Genomic DNA, 19,978 nt, shown 5'->3' with positions numbered 1-19,978 from the left:
GTTTGTGCTCCTGAGACTCCATGCAATCAGAGCAAAGAATATCTCCAGCTGAGACCACACTCTCAATCAGCACTTTTTTTCTTTGCCTTTTCCTGTTTTTCTCACCTCTGTTGTTCTGAGACCGCGTTCCAAATAAATCACGTTTACTAAACCCCATTTTCTATATATTTGAGTCCATTTCCTTATCTTTAAAATGGAAATAATATCCCATGCTCCAATGTATAGTTGCAGTATTTTATTTAGATAATGGAAGAGTTGAAAAAAATGTTTTTCTCTTGCCCACTCTTTATCTCTGAGCTTTCTAACAGAAAAAAGAAAAACACTTCTAAACAGGTCTACCAGTGAGTCAGAATTCTTTTTCCTTTCCTTTTCTTCTTTTTCATTTCCAGATTGAAATCAAGGAAGAGTTTTTTTTTTTTTTTTTTTTTTTTTTATGTGAAAGAATCTCGATAAAGTAATTACCAGTGTTTTTAATAGTTTTACTCAAAATACATTTATTTTAATCATAGCATTCCATAGTTGTCATTTGTGTCTAGATTGAACAATTCATAGACAGGTACCATGTCTGTTGGAATCACCTTTGCATCCTTAGCGTCCTTTTCAGTGTCTGGCATAGAATCAGTAGCATATGAATATATGTTGATTCAATGGTAGTTCCACTCAAGGCATCAGAATCATATGGGAGTGGCAGGGCACCGTGGTGCATGCCTGTAATCCCAGCATTTTGGGACATCAAAGTGGGAGGATGTTAGAAGTTCAAGACCAGACTAGCCAACATGGTGAAACTCTGTCTCTACTAAAAATACAAAAATTAGCCAGGTGTGGGGGCAGGTGCCTGTAATCCCAGCTACTCGGGAGCCTGAGGTAGGAGAATTGCTTGAACCTGGGAGGCAGAGAATGCAGTGAGTCGAGACTTCACCATTGCACTCCCACCTGGGTAAAACAGTGAGCCTCCATCTCAAAAAGAAAAAAAAAAAGAACCATATGGTGGTGGCAGTGTGGGCTCTGGAATCTGACAGAAACATAAGTCTCCTCTCCATCTCTTAGCAGTTATGTAAATTTGTTGCTTACTTTCTGGAAAATTCGTTTTCCTAATCTTTAAAATTGTTGTAATAGTATTATTCATTTCATAGATTATATGGGAATCTAATGAAATAATGTAATTAGCATAGTAAGTACTAGATACATATCAACTATTGCACTGAAATAGTACTATAGTCTGAAATTTAGACTCCCTATATAAATAGTTGATCATCAGAAGATAGTTCTCAGAGTTACATAGATAGAGGAAATTTTTATAAGACTTTCCAAAGTACAATCCATAGCAAACTTATGGTAAGTAAAAAGCCTAAAACCAGGATTTATACCACATTGTCTGATTATCAAAGAAACATAGTAAGATATAAGAAAAGACTCAATTTCTAAGCAGAAGACTTCATTAAAGGACAGATTAATTTCACCAATACAGAAATAAATGTTGGTTTTAGCCACTGTTTTGTGCACAATCGTTTAACTTAACCAGTAACATTCTTCTCAGTGGAAATTTACCTCATGTTTTTAATGACAATTTCTCTCTCTCTCTCTCTCTCTATCTCTCTCTCTCTCTGAGACTAAGTTTCACTCTTGTGACCCAGGCCAGAGTGCAATGGCACAATCTCAGCTCATTGCAACCTCTGCCTCCCAGGTTCAAGCAATTCTCTTGCCTCAGCCTCCTGAGTAGCTGAGATCACAGCCTCCTGTCACCACACCTGGCTAATTTTTGTGAGGCAGAGTTTCACCACATTGGCCAGGCTGGTCTTGAATTCCTGACCTCAGGTGATTCACCTGCCTTGGCCTCCCAATGTCACCCAGGCTGGAGTGCAGTGATACAATCACGGCTTGCTGCAGCCTTGACTTCCTGGGCTCAAGTGATCCTCTCACTTTGGCCTCCTAAAATGCCCGGATTATAGACATGATTCATTGTGCCTGGCTAACAATTTCTGAAAGAAATCTAAAGATAACAAGATATTTGGATTTACTACTTGGATGGTAACCACATTTTAATGTATAAGTGCATAACTGAAGTTAAATTTTGACAATGGCAAAAAAAAAATCAAATAAAAGATAAAAACTATATTGAACTAATGAAACAGAGTGACCAGGAGGAAAAAAAAAAAAAAAAACACCAATCAACAAACAAAAACAGTACCAGGAAAGCTACTACAGACCATGGAAGCCGTTATTGATATAGTGGAATAATCAGATACAATGTTAGGCATTCTTCATTACATTTCTTGGCTATTTTTATTTATTTATATTTTTAAAACTTAAGGTTTTTAAAAAATAATTTCAACTTTAATTTTAAATTCAGGGTATACATGTGCAGATTTCTTATCTGGGTATATTACATGATGCTGAGTTTTGAGGTATGATTGATCCTGACATTGCAGTACTGAGCATACTACTTAATAGTTTTTCAACCTTTGTCCCCATCCTTTCTCCCTGCTCTAGTAATCCACAGTTTCTATTGTTGCTGTCTTTATATCCAGGAGTACCCAATGTTTATTTCCCACTTATAAATGAGAATATGTAGTATTTGGTTTTCTGTTCCTGTGTTAATTTGTTTAGGATAATGGCCCCAAGCTGCATCCATGTTGCTGCAAAGAATATGATTTAATTATTTTTCGTGGCTGCATAGTATCCCATAATGTATATGTAATTTTCTTTATCTAATCCACCATTGATGGACATCAAGGTTGATCCTGTGTCTTTGCTATTGTTAATAGTACTGCAATTAATGTGTGCATGTGTCTTTTTGGTAGAAAAATTTATTTTCTTTTGGCTATATACCCAGTAATGAGATTGCAGGCTTCAATGATAGGTCTGTTTTGAGTTATTTGAAAAACCTCCAACTGCTTTCCACAGCGGCTGAACTAATTTACATTCCCAGCAATAGCGTTTAAGTGTTTCCTTTTCTTCACAATCTCACCAGCATCTATTTTTATTTTTAATTTTCAGTAATAGCCATTCTGACTGGTATGATATGGTATCTCATTGTGGTTTTGATTTTCATTTCTCTGATAATATTGAGCATTTTTTCACATTTTTGTTTGCTGGTTGTATGTCTTCTTTTGAGAAGTGTCTGTTCATATTTTTTGTCCATTTTTAAATGGGGTTATTTGTTTTTTCCTTGTGCAATTGTTTAAGTTCCTCACTGATTCTGGATATTAGACCTTTGTCTAATATTTTATTCCATTCTGTAGGTTATCTGTTTATTGACAGTTTCTTTTGCTATGCAGAAGCTCTTTAGTTTAATTAGGTCCCACTTGTCAATCTTTATTGTTGTTTTGATTGCTTTTGAGAACTTAGTTATAAATTCTTCCCAAGGCCAATGTCCAGAATGGTATTTCCTAGGTTTTCTTCTAGGATTCTTATAGTTTATGGTCTTACACTGAAATCTCCAATCCATCGAGTTAATTTTTATATGTAGTGAAAAAATAAGGGTTTAGTTTCATTCTTTTGCATATGGCTAGCCAGCTATCCCAGCACCATTTGTTAATTAGAAAGTCTTTTTTCCACTTGCTTGCTTTTGTCGATTTTGTTGAAGATCACATGGCTGCAGGTGCACAGCCTTATTTCTATGCTCTATTCAGTTCCATTGGCATCTTTATCTGTTTTTGTACCAGTACTATGCTGTTTTGGTTATCATAGCATTATAGTATAGTTTGAAATCTGGTAATGTATGCCTCTGGCTTTGTTCTTTTTGTTTAGGACTGCTTTGGCTACCTGAGCTCATTTTTGGTTCCATACAAATTTTGGAATAGTTTTTTCTACTTTCATGAAAAATGAAATTGGTAGCTTGATAGGAATAGCACCGAATCTGTAGATTGCTTTGGGCAGTATGTCTTGGCATTTTTAAATGGACATTACAAATATATCCCTTTGGGTCTCCTAGATCTGTCTTATATAGACTCATCTAACCCAAAAGCTATATTTATATTCCTCATCTGCTTAGTATAAAGATCTTCATTTAGACATGTATTAATGTCATAATTTATTAAAGTTGAAATTTTAAGAAATGAATAAATTTTCTGCATCTTATGTCAAACCACTGTTACTTTTTGATTATTATTCAATATTCTTCATGAAATCATAATTTCCTCTTAGATAATATTATCCAGAAAATACTTTATTCTCCTAATAACTAATATCTTCCCTTTTATAAAAACTATACTATATAACCCAACATACCCAAAAAGCAGTAAGATAAAAGAAAAAAATATATTGACTTTAGAGTGAGACTCATGTGTTTCTATTCCTATAGCAATGTGACCTCTCTGAGTCTCAGTTCCCTCAAAATTCAACTGGTTAAACTCTATTAGCTTTCAAGGTCTATGAATAATCTTCTGTGGCTCCTGTCTCCACTCTCTGGGCCTGAGGTTCTCAAAGGGACATAGAGAGGATGGATACAAAATGAAAGAAGGCTGTTGAAGTCCCCAAATTTTATAGGTAGAAAATAGGCTGATACAACCACATGATAATGTAAATTACTATAGCCACTGTAGAAAGCAGTTTGGCAATTTGTCACAGAACTGTGAACAGAACTATCATTTGACCTAGTGATTTCATTACTGGGTATATAGCCAAAAGAAAAATAAATTGTCCTACCAAAACGACTCATGCACTTTTATGTTCATTACAGCACTATTCACTCAAATATGCCCCTTTGGGACTCCTAGACCCAAACGTAACCTAAGTGGAACCAACCTAAGTGCCTATCAACAAGAAAATGTGGTACATATACACCAGAGAATAAAAAGGAAGAATGGCTCAAAGTCTGGTGTTTTAGGCCCAGAATACATACAACAGATGCTTAAAAATATATGTAAGAATGACAAATGAACCCATGAAAGATGTTCCATATTATTTGTCACTACAAAAATGCAAATTAAAACCACAATGCTATATGGCTGGATAACCACCAAAAAGGCTATAAACAAAAGGTCACATATCAAGTGTTGAGAAAGATACTAAGAAATTTGAACTCTCATACATTGTTGTGTGAACGTAAAATGAAACTGAAAACAATTTGTAAGTTTCTAATAAATTTAAACCTACATTTACCATGCAACCATAGTTCCACTCCTATTTACCCAAGTGATATGAAAACCTTTGTTCCCAGAGAGATTTGTACTCAATAATATTCAAAGTAGTTGTATTCATAATAGCCAAAAACTGGACAGTAACATAATGGCCAAAAAAAAAGTCTATCAACCAGAATGTAAAAGCAAAGTTGGTATATTCATTAAAAATATTACTCAGCAACACAAAAGAATGAAATACTAATAAAACAACATGGGTAAATCTCTAAATTATTATGTAAGAAGCCATACAATAAGAAATATATGCTCTAAAAATCAATTTTACGAATTCTAGAAGGGATAAACCTCTTATAAGACAGAAATCAGTGTTTGCTGGGGGGCCAAGGGATCAAAGGCAAAGGGACTTGGGAGAATTTTTGGAGTAAAATAAATGTTTTATAATTCAGGGGTGTCCAATCTTTTGGTTTCCCTGGGCCACATCAGAAGAAGAATTGTCTTGGGTCACACATAAAATATATAACACTAATGATAGTGATGAACTAAAAAAAAAAATTGCAAAAAAAATCTCATAATGTTTTAAGAAAGCTTATGAATTTTTGTAGGGCCTCATTCAAAGACATCCTGGTCTGTGGATTGGACAAGCTTGTTTTATATCATGATTGTGGTGATGTTTATATGACTGTGTATGTTTTTCCTAACTCATGAAATTGTAATCCTTAAAACTGGTATATATTGTATATAAACCATGCTTCAATGATTTAAAAAATCAAATTAACATCAAGAAACTTAGTAGAATTTTTGGAATAGTAACACCCTCACTAGATTGTATTCTGATTTTTTTTCTTAGAGGGTGGAAAAAAATGAGTTATAGCTGAGCACTCAGAATTGCCCCCAAAAATCTGGATATGCCCATAGTAGTATCTTCCTCAATTGAATATTATTGGTTTAGTGTTTCCTCTATTGAAAGTGAGGTGGTGAAAAGGTGAATGTACAATTGAGAAAGAGAAACTAATCATAGAGTTTTTATGATAGTTAAATGAGAGATTATGAGGATATCATTCAGGATAATAATAGTTTGAATGGGAAGATATGTTTTGATTCAAAAAATATATTAATAATTTTCATAATTATGAACTTGCTTTCCTATGTAGGCATTCACCCTTGGCAAATATCCTGCAATTTCATTCTTTTCTGAGTCACATGGCCCAAATGACATATTTGAAGACACTTATAATAGTTACACTAAATTTTAAAATGCTCTTTTGAGTCACAGTGACACAAAAAGCCAATATCACCAGCAGTCAGTGAAAATTAACAGATTGCTGACACTTGGTCCTGTATTATTCTATTTCTGTTCCACTCGCTTTGTTAAAAAAAGAAATTAAAAATAAGATACATTTTTTTAGAGTAGTAGAACTCATATTTCAGGGCAAAATGACACATAATCAACTTTTACATTTCATTCTCTTCACCAGAGCAAGTAACAGTGACCCAAACTAGGAAATCAGAATGAAAGGATACTTTAAGAAGGGTTCTAAGAAAAGACTTCCAGGAAAATAATTCAAGCAGTGAAACAAAAGTATCCAAAATATACGACGCTTCCACGCCATTACGGGGTAACTTTACAGATTTTCAACGCCTAACAGTCTACCAAGATTCATCCTGTTCCAATTCAAATAATGTGCATTCTTCATCAAAGAAAAGCAAGAGAAACACAAAATGCTGAGTAAATTTGTGGGCAATCTGTTTCCTATTCTGAAAGAAAAGTAAATATTTGTAGCATTTATAAAGCATACTACAAAATCCTGTAACAAAAAAAAAAAAAAAGACTCTGAATGGCATCTTTTTCTAACTGCATCAACAGCTGGCTTTTGAATGGATGTTTGGCTGAGATATTTTACCATCCTGGACACCATGTTTACTTTGACTGATTCAAGGAATTTTCAGAATGCGGACACAACATCTGTTACCAAGGTATGCAGAACACATCTCCTCCAATTGCTCTTCCAATAAGGGAACCATGCACTTTTTTAGATCAGCAGAAAAACACAATTTTGAAAATTGGATTGCATGATTTCTTGCATGCGAATAATTGATTAGACCAATGAACTAATTGTTGACTTACAGTTGTCTGAAAAACTGAGTTAGTGACTTAGCGTAAGAGAGTTTCTGAGTATCAGAAATAAAGTAGGAAATACTTTTAAAGTCAAATTGAATTGATAATCTTTACTTTTTGACATTATAAACACTGCAAAATTTTTATTCTAGTAATCTAGGGTAAATGTGATTTGGGACTAAGTACAGACAGCATAATGGATATTGTGCATCCAAGCACTAATTTGCTTATTTTATGCTTCTTCAAGCCCCACATGGAAATTTAATGAGATTTAAACTTAAGTTGCAATTTGCCTCGTACAATTTTTGCCTTATGCTTTAGTTTTCAGAAACTTCCTCCATAGAATAGCCATGCAGAGGCTTCCATTCCTGCCCACTGTTTCCCCATCAATTGCTGAAAGTGTTTTTGTTCCTCAAACATGGCTCTCAGCTTTCCATTCAACAACTATATCTGACAAATAAATTCAAGTGCTCTAACCAAGTCTGGAATTGAAAGAAAATTGAGTTATATAAAAGCAAGACTTGAGATAGAAGAGCTGAGAGTCAATCATGGCAATAACAGAGGGAAAAGAAAAGAAAAAGGAGAGAGATGGAGAAGGTTATGGAGAAAAGACAGGATCTAGCAAAGTATCTAAGCAGGGGAATGTTACAATCAAACCTGCAGTTTAGAAAGATTGTTTTGGCAGCTATGTGAAGAAAGGTTTGAATTAAGAAAGACTAAAAGAAAGAAAAGGAGAACTTTATAGCAGTAATTTATGTATGGTACTTGAGAATAGCAGTAAGAAAAACTAAAAAAATTCAGACATTTATGAGTCACTAGTTCTTGTCATTAATTTAGAATAATGGTTATATTATTAAAATTGTATAGACAAAATTTCCTGCCTGTATGAAGGAAAACTTAATGACATTTGTATTTCCTTTACCAAATAATTCCCAAAGGATTTGAGAACTGATTTCTTAAGAAAAATTGAGAGAAATTCAGAAAAATGTGTTTAAATTTGTGTATGAGAATCCAAATTTCAATCTTTTCTTAATTATTAAAATTTATTTTTAAAACATCCATTTCTTGACAAGAAAATTAGATACAACTTACAAATGTCTTCTTCAGTTGAGTCTAATATACTGTTAAACTCATTCCCCCCACTTTTTTTTTTTTTGAGACTTCTTGATCTGTTACCCAGGCTGGAGTGTAGTGGTGTGATCACAGCTCACTGCAGCCTCAATTTCCTGGGCTCAAGTGATCCTCCCACCCCAGCCTCCCCAGTAGCTAGGACTACAGGTGTGCACCACTATACTCAGCTAATTTTTAATTTTTGGTAGAGATTGGTTTTCACTCTCTTGCCCAGGCTAATCACTGATTTCTTAATTTCAGTATTTTGTATTTTTTTAAATCTAGAATTTCAATTTGGTTCTTTTTTAATAGTATCAAATTCTTTGCCAATAATCTCAATGTTGACTTTAATAACTTGAACAAAAATTATTTTATAAAATCATTTCTTATATTTCTAATATTTATACTAACTGAATCATTGTTTAGTCTGCTTCTACCCACTTTTTTTTTTTTCAATTCTCTTTTGGTCCAATTACTTTATCTTTTCTTTAGACAATGCTATTTATTTTTGACTGAGAATAAGGAATTGTACTCTACACATGGGAACCAAGTAAGTTCAGGGAAAGAAGACATATTTTTAAACACATGAAAGGAAAAATGTACAGTAAATTCAGGTTTATCTTATACTTAGTCACTATTTTACAACATTTACACAGGTCAGGTTTTTAGATGGTTCCCATGAGTTCACAGGATCCACAGAAAGCCCACAAAGACTTCTGAAACTCAGGGTCAGTGGGAAGGTAAGGTGAGTAGAGACCAACGGGAGACTCCCTCACAGGTGAAAAGTTTTGGACAGTTGCAGTCCAGGATCAAAGCAGTGGCCAGTTTGTCAGTAGAGAGAGCAATCAAAAAGTTCAAGTCTAAAAGCAGACTACTTTTATCATGGGGAAAAATTGGGAAAAATTTGTGTAGGCAGAGGTTAAAGAGGTTGAAAAATTGCTGCTGGCAAAGGCAGCTAGAAAGTTCAAGTCCAAATAGTTTCACAAATTACCCCCATGGAGTTAAGTCTAGCAATCAAGTAACAGAATCAAGAATTCCAAGGAATTATCCCTTTCATAAGTGTGTTTCAATTCTGATCATTTATCATGCACTAATTGAACCATCAATATTTCTCACCTTGACCATAGTAATCACATTTTAACTTACTGGTCTCTATGTTTCCACTCTTGCCCTGCTACAGCTTATTGTTCATAAAGCAGAAAGGTCCTTTAAAATGTAAATGATATGTCACATCCCGGCTCAAAACCATTCAATGACTTCCCATAACAATTATAATAAAATGCAAACTCTTCATCATAGTCTGCAAGGATCCAGGCACTTGCCTACCTGACCCATTCTGCATGTCAATCAATCTTCTCCAGCCACGTTCTCTCAGTTCATGAGGGTTTATTATATTATTTTTCTTCATAATACTTGTGTGTTAGGCCATTCTTGCACCGCTATAAAGAAATACCTGAGACTGGGTAACTTGTAAGAAAAGAGGTTTAATTGGCTCACAGTTCTGCAGACTGTACAGGAAGTATAGTAGTATCCACTTCTGGGGAGGCCTCAGGAAGCTTCTAATCATAGCAGAAGGTGAAACTGGCATGTCAAATGGTGAAAGCAGGAGCAAGAGAGAGAGACAGAGAAAGAGAGAGGTGAGGGGAGGTGCCACACACCTATCTTTTGAGAACTCACTCACTATGCTTAACACAGCACCCAGTCATGAGGGATCCACCCCCATAACCTAAACACCTCCCACCAGGCCCCGCCTCCACTTCCAGCACTAGGTACTATATTTCAACATAAATTTGGGTGGGGACAAATATCTGGACTATGTCAACTTATATCCATCAAAACTTGTAATAGATTTATTTGTTTCTTTCTCTCCCCCTAGGATCTGCATGAGCAGACAATTTGTTGAGTCTACTGCTCTCTCCAAGAAGATAAAAGATTGACTGGAAAAAAAGAAGTGCTCAGTACATTCTTATAAAATTAGTTACCAAATTAGAAGATGAGAGGTACAAGAATACAAGCAATGAGAGCTGAAGGACACTGGCCAGATACTAAAGACCTTCATATCAGTTAAGTTCAGAGAACTGGAGAGAAATAGAAGCGAAAGGGAGCCCAGTAGCTGTATTGAACCAGGGAATCAGGATTTCATTCCAGGGGATAAATCCGAGACTATAAATACACTTTCGTTATTGGCCTTAGTTCCTAAGGACTAGAAGCAGGCTTGGGTCTCCAGGTTGTTAGAGTGAGCTTGGGATTAAGGTCAGGGGAAATATCAATAAATTTAGTTGTGAGTTTTGCTGAATATAGAAGCAGATGAGAAAGAATTGTTATGATAAGCCTAATAGATGTGAAAGAAGCCAATTCTTGCTGATTTTCCTAGCATTTTCCCCTCTCATAAGAATCCTAGAGTTTTATTTATGACAAAGAACTTTATTCATGACAAAGAGGCACTTCCAATAGTTTGTTCATGCCCAGAAAATAAAAATAGGCCCAAGGGAGAATAGACATATTATGTTCTAGAAATGGTTGTTCTACACAATTAATGGTTGAAACCACAGGCTGGGGCTTCAAAGTGAATCCAATTAGTTGAGCAGGAATGTGGTCTCTTTCCTCACATTAACAGGAGAAATGGTTGAAAAAAGGTATTATTACTCAAAACATACACATAATTAATATTTCAGCCTAGTTTTACCTGCAGGTTTTGTTTTGTTTTGTCTTTTGTTTTTTTGTCTTTTGTTTTTTGCTATTCTCAAGGGGTAAGAGTGGTTACTTGTTATAAAAAGGTTATTATTTCTGTCTTTAAAAAAGGAGTATCTGGTGTGTGACTCTTGGAAATGATCTGTAGTTAGGAGGCGCTCATATGCAAAGCCAACTTAAAAAAAAAAAGAGGTTAGAAACCTGCTTAAAAATCTTTTCTGACTTCAAACTGCATCATAAAACTAGTCAAGCTTAACTCACTGATGCACATAACCATTTATGAAGGCAGTGAAGCTTAGGATCATTTTTCTTTACCCTATCAAATTCATGATTTATAATCTGACTGCATGTCAAAATGTTAACAGTAAAACTACACTTTACTCATTGCTTTATATATTATTTCTATAGAGCTGAGGACATGTGAAATATAGTGTCCCACAATAACAAGCAAGAAGCAAGTTGTCCACCATAAATAACAAAAATTAAAGCATAAATACAGGTGACTTTTAAGAACAAAGGCTGAAAGGAGGGAGAGAGAGAGGAAAGGAAGCAGGGGAAACAGGTAGAAATATTATAGGCTAAATAAATGCTCTATGGCCTCTGCTATTTTTCCTTTCTATGAACATTTTTTGGACGTCTAAAATTATTCAAAATTTCTCAGAGTTTAGAAGGACAGGTACAGAAAAAGATATGAAGAAATGGCAGGAAAAGTAAAACTACAAAACACCGGAGTAGTCAGTGAAGACTGGGGGAGGACAGAGAGATATGATTTTACTTTACTTTTTTTAAAGACTAATTTTTGGTTTTGTTTTACTTTATTTTTGTCACTTTTCTATATTTATCTTTTCTATTTTTATTATATTATTTATTATTATTGCTTATGTTATTTCTTTCTTATTTTTATGTTCTGTGGATCATTTTCCAGATTCTTATGTGAATTCTTGGTTTACTTGTTCTTTCCTTTTCTTCTTTAGAAAAAAAATACTTATAAATTTATTTAAAAATTTGTAAAACAGTACATTTCCTTCTAAGTAGTACTTTAGTTTTGTCTTTCAAATTTTGGGAAGTAGTGCCGTAAGTATTATAAATAGTGGAAGTTAAATTAAATAATTTAAATAAATTATAATAGGTATTGATCCCCTGTATTATTTTAAGCACAATGGCTATTTAAAATTATGCTATTTAGTTTCCAAATGGATTGAATGTTTGGCTACATTTTGGTTTTTAATTTGTAATTTTACTACACTAAATTAAAGAATAAAAAGTCAAAATTTTTATTCTATGGAATACATTTAATTTTTCATTATAATATTTTTTCTTCTCCTCCTCTCTTTCTAGAGTATTTTTGAAAATGAGATGAAATTCAAATAGCATACAATTCAGCATTTTGAAATGTATAATTCAGTGGCATTTAGCACATTCACAACGTTGTACAAGACCGTAGCTTTCCAGTTTCAAAACCTTTTCTCATTCCAAAACAATACTGTGTACCCATTAAAAACTCCCCATCAACTCTCCTCCCATCCCCTGGCAACTACCAATCTGTTTGCTGTCTCTGTGAATTTGCCTGTCCTGGATATTTCATGTAAAAGGAATGGATTTCATGCATGGCTTGTTTTTCTTAGCATGTGTTTATGGTTCATCCAAGTTTTAGCCTGCATCAGTACTCCTTTAACTTTTATGGATGAATAATATTCCATTGCATGTATGGACCACAATTTGTTTATCCATTCATCTCTCAGTGGACATTCTCAATCATTTTTCTATCTTTTGGCTATTATGAATAATGTATGAAAGTTTCTGTGTGGACATATGATTTTACTCCTCCTGGGCATACACTTAAAGTGAAATTGCAGGGTCATATAGTAATTATATATGTAGCTTTTTGAGGCACCACCAAATTGTTTTCCACAGTGACTGCATCATTTTACATCCTCACCCATGTACAAGAGTTCTACATTCTCCACAACACTTGCCATAGTTGGCTCTTTGATTATAGCCATCACAGTGGGTATGAAGTGATATCTCATATTGTGGTATTGATTTGCATATCCTTAATACCATTCATGGTGAACATTGTTTCTTGTGCTCATTGCACATTTGTACATTTTCCTTGAAAAAACGTATATTTATGTCATTTACCCATTTTTTATTGGATTGTTTGTGTTTTTCTTCTTGAGTTGTTTTTATTAGATTGGTGCAAAAGTAGTTGCAGTTTTGCCATTACTTTTAGTGGCAAAAACTGCAATAACTTTTGCATCAACCTAATATATATCCTCCATACTAAATCCTTATCAGATATTGATTTGCAAATATTTTCTCTGATTCTGTGGATTGTCTTTTCACTTTCTTGATGATGTCTTTGATGAACAAACATTTTTAATTTTTATGAGGTCAAATTCATCTATTTATTCTTTATTGCTTGTGATTTTGGTGTCAAATCTAAAAACCCATTGCCATATCTGACATCATCAAGATTTACCCTTATGTTTTCTTCTAATGATTTTATAGTTTTAACTCTTGTATTTAGGTTGATATGAACATATTGAGTTAATGTTTATATTGGAGTAAAGGAAGAGTTCAAATATATTATTTTGCATGTGGTTGTCCAGTTGTTCCAGCACCATTTGTTAAAGAGACTATCTTTTTCTCATTGAAGAGCTTGGCACCATTGTCAAAAGTTACTTGGCCATAGATGTTTAGGTTTATTTCACTACTCTTAATTCTATTCTGTTCATCTACATGTCTATCTTTTTGTAGCATACAGTTATGATTACTGCAGCTTTGCAGTTAGTTTTGACATTAGAAAGTATGAGTCCTCCAGCTTTCTTTTTCTTTCTCAGTAGTGTTTGGCTATTTAGAGCCCCTTGAAATTCCATATGAATTTTAGGGTTAGCTTTTCCATTTTTGGAAAAAAAGGGGGTCATTGGGATTTTAATAGGTATTGCATTGTATCTGTAGATTACTTTGAAAAGAAATACCATCTCAACATTATTAAGACTATCAATCCATGAACATGGGGCATCTTTCTATGACAATATTTTCCAATGAACTATTTTAGTAAATATTCTATGTATGCTTAAATAAAATATATTCTGTTTATTGAGTATGGAATATATATTATATACATAATAACTCAAACCTTTAACTGAACAGATTTCTAGTATCTCCACTTAATTTTTTTTTTTTGGTCTATTTTGTCAAGTGTGATCATTCTATTTCTTCCTGAGAAGCATATGTTGATAACTTCAACCTTAATTGTTGTTTTATCACTTGGTATTCTTGTCAGTTGCTTTATGTAATTTGAGGCCATATTATTGAGTGAACATATGTTCACCTTTATTATATATCTTTGTTCATTATTTTTTATCTTTAGTATTATATGTAACAACCCTTTTTAGAAAAGTAAGTAATATAGAATAGTACACAATGAAATCATAGTCTTTAAAGCCAGACACCCAGAGTTCAAACTGCCATTCTATCATTATCTTTTGCAAATAGCCCCATTTTTATGAGTAACTTGTTTTTTCTGCCTACAGTTAATCCACCTCAACTTTTCACGTATCAAGTTGTTTTTCAGATATCAAGTGTGATCATGGCAGCTTATTTAGCTTCTGAATTTCTTTTTTATTTTTATTTATTTTTCGTTAAAGAGATAAGTTCTTACTCTGTAACCTAGGCTGAAATGTGGTGGCACCATTATTGTTCACCGTAACCTCAACCCCCTGGGCTCAGGTGATCCTCCCGCATCAACCCTCTAAGTAGCTAGGACTACAGGCATGCACCACTACATCTGGCTAATTAAAAAAAAAAAAAATTGTAGAATCAGGATCTCACTATGTTGCCAAGCTAGTCAAACAATCTTCCTGCCCGGATCCTCCAAAGCACTGAGATTACAGGTGTGAGACAGTACCACAGGCCTGAAATATACCATCTCAAAATTATTGCAAAAGTTAAATAAGGAATCATAGATATAAGGTTTATTATGGTGTTATGGAGTAGTATCTCTAAAAACCTAATCTCTTCACCTGAAATACTCTTACTTACTCACTGTGTGACTATAACTCATGTTCTCAACTCATTTTCAGGGTAATTCCTCTCCTCCAGAATAACTGAGGAGCCTGAATTAACTCTATCATTTGAAACCTATACCCTGAACATATTTCAGTAATAATTTTATAATTATGTGCCTTGTTCTCCTTTTAAGCCTGAAATATATGTAAGGAAAAGTCTATATCTTCCATATACATGGCAATTCGCCTCATTTTTATGAGTAACTTGTTTTTTTTTTTTCTGCCTACAGTTAATCTACCTTTACTTTTCATATATCAAATTGTTTTTCATATATCAAGTGTGATTTTGGCAGCTTATTTAACTTCTGAATTTCTTTCCTTTTTTTAAAGAAATATATATATATATCTTGAAAGGCTAATACAGTATCTAATAATTTTTAGGGGCATGCATGCCTGTAGAATTAATAAATAAATGATATGATTGGTCTACAATAGCTCTGTCCATAAAATTTCTGCAATAATGAATGTACTTTATGTCTGAGCTGCACAATATTGTAGTAAATAGCCACATTTAGCTATTAACCATTTGAAATGTGGTTTAGTGTGAGTGAAAATCTGAATCTTAATATTGTTCATTTTCAATTAATTTTAATTTTAATCACCACATCTGGCCTGAGGTTACTATTTCAAATAATACGTATCTTCCAAATTTATGTTGTAAGTCATGTAGTTCAGTAAGTTCTCCATTAGCTTTGCATCTCATTCAGAGTAAAAGCCAAAGTCCTCACAGTGACATAAAAGGACGTACACATCAGGTTTCTTTCACCTACAATTCCTCACTGAGCTCTCCCTGCCGCTCCATCACAACCATAATGGCCTCCTTGCTGTCACACTCTCACCTCCAGATCTCTCCTCCATTCTTCCCTTGCTCAAAAATTCTTCCTCTAGAAATCTCTATGGTTCCCTCCCTAAGTTTCTTCAGGTCTTTATTTAAAGTGACAGCTTCTGAATAAAATCTTTTGAGATCACATCATGAAAAAATTTTACCTCCTTCCTGACATACTACCCCTCTCCCTGTTCATTTTTCTCCATAGAAACTATCTGACAAACTCTACTTATTTACCTGCTTTATTGTCTATCACCTACTAGAATTCTGCCCAGAAGAGTGGGGACCATTTTTTCTGTTTATTCATTACTATCTCCCCAGCTGCTAGAATAGTGGTTTGCATAGTAAGTATTCAGCTAATATTTGTTGAATGAATGAAGAGATGTACTGACAATTTGTGAACACTGTAAAAAATCAGACAGAGAGTTGTAACTTACAGTGCTTGCTCCGTGAGTCTATCCCAAATTTTATGTCCAAATTCAATGAGTTGAGCTTATATGAATTTCAGAATTCCAACATCACAAGAACCTCTGCAAAATGGCATGAAAAAATTAAAACTAGAGTGAGACTGATTTATTCATCCTAACCTCTAATATTTCAAGGCCTTGTTTCTTCAGAAATTTTTCTATAGCCATCTGGAAATGTAGAAAAGAATTAAAATAAAGTTTGGTTTTGTAGACAGTTCTTACAAGCAAATAGTGATTTTAGATTTATGTTCTCTTCAATTTTATAGCTACTACTTATGTGCCTTTAAATGTGTTATGATTGTGCTATTATAGATACATTCTGAGTTTCACGGCACACTGTGTTCAGTTTCGGGGTTTCGTTTGTTTGTTTCGCTTTAGTTTATTTCTGTGTTCAGTTTTAAGGATATAAAGTTTTATCCTACAGCTGGGATAGTACTTTCCACTTCATCTCATTCTTCCTTCTGAAACCAACGCCAAATTTAAGCTCATCAAACTTGCAAAAGACATTAAGAACCATAAGATACATCCGCTTCCCCTACTATTATTCTTATCCAAGTGTTTAGGAAAAGCTCAAATACCCAGCTGGTTCAAAAGCTGTGTTATTCACTGTTTTGGCTGATTCAGGCCTGAGCAAGTATGGTTTCTGTTATTGTCCTGGAATGCCAGCATCTAGCTTCATTAAAACAGTACACCTAAGCTAGAGAACATATAGGCTCCTTCAAGGGTATGCATGGAAGAAAAGAAAAAGACAAAACAGACATCCTGAACATTATCCAGTTTACAGATACTCAACCAAAACCAGTAGATAATACAGACACCAAAAGAAATCTCTGAGTAATTTGTGATTGTGTACCCTATCCATTACCTATAGTCTAGGAATATGTTTTGTCAAGTCAGTATTTTCAGTCTCAAAATGGACCTGTGGAAAAGTTAAGAAGTGGCTAAATCCCAAGGAAGTGCATGATAGTTAATATTGAGTGAAATCTTGACTGGATTGAAGGATGAAAAGTATTGTTCCTGAGTGTGCCTGTGAGAGTGTAGCCAAAGGAGATTAACATTTGAGTCAGTGACCCACCCTCAATCTGCGTGGGCACCATCTAATCAGCTGCCAGCACGGCTAGAATAAAGCAGGCAGGAGAAGATGGAAGAGCAGACTTGCTGTGTCTTCCAGCCTTCATCTTTCCTCTAGGCTGGATGCTTCCTGCCCTCAAACATCAGACTTCAAGTTCTTCAGCTTTTGGACTCTTGGACTTCCACCAGTAATTTGGCAGGGACTCCCAGGCCTTCAGCTAAAGACTGAAGGCTAGACTGTCAACTTCCCTACTTTTGAGGTTTTGGGAATCAGACTGGCTCCCTTGCTCCTCAGCTTGCAGACAGCCTACTGTGGGACTTCGCCTTGTGATCATGTAAGTCCACACTCCTTAATAAAATCCCCTTCGTACATACATCTATCCTCTTCATATATGCATCTATTGCTTCTGTCCCTCTAGAGAACGCTAACACATACAGATTTTGGTGCCAGAAGTGTTTCCAGAAGAAAATAATTTTAAGGATGGTTTTCTTTAATTGGTTTGGGGTTTCTGGAGTTGGCTGCTTAATATGATTAGACCCCAAAATGCTAAGGACTCTACTTCTAATAATATGGAGAACACTGGTAGTCCTTGGCGTGAACTGTTTAGAGAGTTATGCAAAATAAATGCATTTGATGCTCCTGATTCACCGCTCATGAGAGGCGAAGAGTTCAGTGATTCTGTACGTAATACCTTTGACCATATGTGGAGAACCAAGGGATATAATAAAGTTTATTCGTTGCTCCTAAGTTCACTGGACAAAGTAACAAAAGAAAAGGATGATCTCGATGATTTTTTTGCAGGGGGAGGGGCGGGGGGGATGGAGTCTTGCCCTGTTGCCCAGGCTGGAGTACAGTGGCATGATCTCAGCTCATTGCAACCTCTGCCTCCTGGATTCAAGCGATTCTCCTGCCTCAGCCTCCCAAGTAGCTGGGATTAAAGGTGCATGCCACCATGCCTGGCTAATTTTTTGTATTTTTAGTAGAGACAAAGCACATACTTAATCTCAAGCCTTCTAAGATTGCCCTGAATGAAGGTCTTATCTTCCATAAACAAAGGACTAAAACTACAGAAAATCAGACATAAGCTGTAATCATGCAAGTGGCTGACCTGCAATGAAAGGTGCATGCTCAGTCTCGCCAGGTGTCTACTATTAAACCGAGGGCATTGACTGGTAAAGAATGAGACCCTGCAATTTGGAATGAGGATATATGGGAGGACCCTGGTAAAGCTGGGGACACTAAGCTTGTAAACTCTGATGAGCCTTTTTGGTCAAATACTGTGAAGATAATTGTATTTCATATGAATGCTCACTAAAGGGTGACCTCAGCAGAGGAGGATTTTCATAATCAAGTGGATAGGATGACTTGTTCTGTGGACACCACTCAGCCTCCCTCTTTCCCCTGACACTCTGTCATCTTTCAGTGGGCCCATGAACAAAGTGGCCGTGGTGGCAGGGAGGTTACGCATGGGCTCAGCAACCTGGACTTCCATTCACCAAGTCTGATTTGGCAGTGGCCACTGCTGATTGCCCAGTTTGTCAGCAGCAGAGACCAACACGGAGTCTGTGATATGGTACCATTCCTCAGGGTGATCAGCCAGCTACTGTAGTTGGTGGCAGGTTGATTATGTTGGACCTCTTCTGTCATGGAAAGGGCAGCAATTTGCCCTCACCAGAATAGACACTTACTCCAGATATGGGTTTTTCTATCCTGCATACAATGCTTCTGCCAAAACTACCAACCCTGGACTCATGGAATGCCTTATTGACCATATGGTATTCCACATAGTGGTGCCTCTAACCAGGGCACTCAACTTTATGGCTAAAGAAGTGAGGCTGTGGGCTCATGCTCATAAAATTCACTGGTCTTACCATGTTCCCCATCATCCTGAAGCAACTGGATTGACAGAACGGTGGAATGGCCTTTTGAAGTCACAATTACAATGTCAACTAGGTGACAATACCTTGTACGGCTGGGACAAAGTTGTCCATAAGGCTGTGCATGCCCTAAATCAGTGGCCAATACATGGTACTGTTTTTCCCATAGCCAGGATTTAGGGGTCCAGGAATCAAGGGGTGGAAGTAGAAATGGCTTCACACATCATCACCACCAGTGACCCACCAACAAAATTTTTGCTTTCTGTTCCCACAACATTACATTTTGCTGGCCTACAGGTCTTAGCTCCAGAAGGAGGAATGCTGCCACCAGGAGACACAATGATGATTCTAAACTAGAAGTTAAGGTTGCCACCTGGACACTTTGGGCTCCTCCTACCTCTAAGTCAACAGGCTAAGAAGGGAGTTACAGTGTTGGCTGGGGTGATTGACCCAAACTATCGGGATGAAATTAGTATACTACTCCACAATGGAGGTAAGAAAGAGTATGTGTGGAATACAGGAGATCCCTTAGGGCATCTTTTAGTCTTACCATGCCCTGTGATTAAGGTCGATGGGAAACTATAACAACCCAGTCCAGGCAAGACTACAAATGGCCCAGACCTTAAGGAATGAAGGTTTCGGTCACTCCACCAGGTAAAAAACCA

The sequence above is a fragment of the Sapajus apella genome, unplaced genomic scaffold (assembly GCF_009761245.1).
Source record: "Sapajus apella isolate SASKATOON/1434 unplaced genomic scaffold, GSC_monkey_1.0 scaffold7, whole genome shotgun sequence".
Classification (NCBI taxonomy): domain Eukaryota; kingdom Metazoa; phylum Chordata; class Mammalia; order Primates; family Cebidae; genus Sapajus; species Sapajus apella.
Note: the sequence above shows the minus strand (reverse complement) of the source record.